This window comes from Salvelinus sp. IW2-2015, linkage group LG4q.1:29, assembly GCF_002910315.2.
Source record: "Salvelinus sp. IW2-2015 linkage group LG4q.1:29, ASM291031v2, whole genome shotgun sequence".
Classification (NCBI taxonomy): Eukaryota; Metazoa; Chordata; class Actinopteri; order Salmoniformes; family Salmonidae; genus Salvelinus; species Salvelinus sp. IW2-2015.
In genome coordinates this window covers 38,150,250-38,151,483 of record NC_036842.1, presented here as the reverse complement: position 1 = coordinate 38,151,483, position 1,234 = coordinate 38,150,250, and positions in this window count along the sequence as shown.

The window sequence follows — 1,234 nt, the reverse complement described above, 5'->3', positions numbered from 1 at the left end:
CGCAGAATAGTGACTACCCAATAACATCGGTCGCTTCAAGTCCAGATTATTGACTACCAATCACCATGGGATCGAGATCCTTCAGTGCCAGGATCATGTCGACCTACCCAATCACCCATGTTCAGCTCCAGAATAGGACCTAACCAAATCACGCAACTGGTGCGGCTAGATCCAGGATAGATGACTAACCATCACCATGGTCGTCTCAGTTCACAGGATCGTTGACATAACCAATCACCATCGTTTGGTCTTCAGTCACATAGGACTAACCAATCTACCTGGTCGTCCTCAGTCCAGGAGAGTGGACCTATAGGTTCACTTCACACCCTACACATGTACAAATTAAACCATTCAACGTAACTGTAATCCCTGCAACATCTAGACAATCGGTACAAAAGTGCCCCCTGTCATATAGCCCCTCGTTATTGTCATTCTCTAATTGGTGTTACTTCTAATTCATATTAGTTTTATTTCAGTCTACTTGATAACTATTTATATTCACTCTTCTTGAACTTGCACTGTTGGTAAACGGCTTGGAGTCAAAGCATTATCATGGTAAGGTCTACACTTGTTGTATCGGCGCATGTGAGGACAAATAAAGTTTCATTTGATCTGGACTAACCAATTTTATGCATGTCTCCTATCCACAATATATCTCCAGAAATGGTTCCTAAGGATCTCATAAGTGCTCCAGAATCCTAATGGCCTACTGACACTAGTGTCAACGAATGCTTCCACAATCTTGCTAGAACGAAGTACTAGGTACGACATGATACGTTTTATACCATCCCCCAGGGTGTGGCAAACCCAAACAGTACTCCTGCTCCACAAAAGAACAATGTGTACGCGTGTGTTCTCTGGTGTCTGTCGAGCAGTGGAACATTGTGCTACCGTGTGGTTCTGTGTCTGTCAGAGCAGCTGGACCTTGTGTACACGTGTGTCTCTTGTCCTGTCAGAGCAGTGGAACATTGTGTAACGTGTGTCTCTGTGTCTCGTACGAAGCAGTGTCACCGTGTGTCGTCTGTGTCTGTCGAGCAGTGTCCCAATGTGCTGTCCTCTGTGTCTGTCAGACGGCACGGTGCAAAACCAGAGTACGTCTAGCCTCGTAGATCTAACATTGGATTAGCTCATTCACGCCCACCCTCCTGCTCTAGGCAGTCTTCCAACCAGCACTGAGTATCAGGGTATCAATTAATAATAGTATTGTATTCATGATTCCAATTACATAAGTATT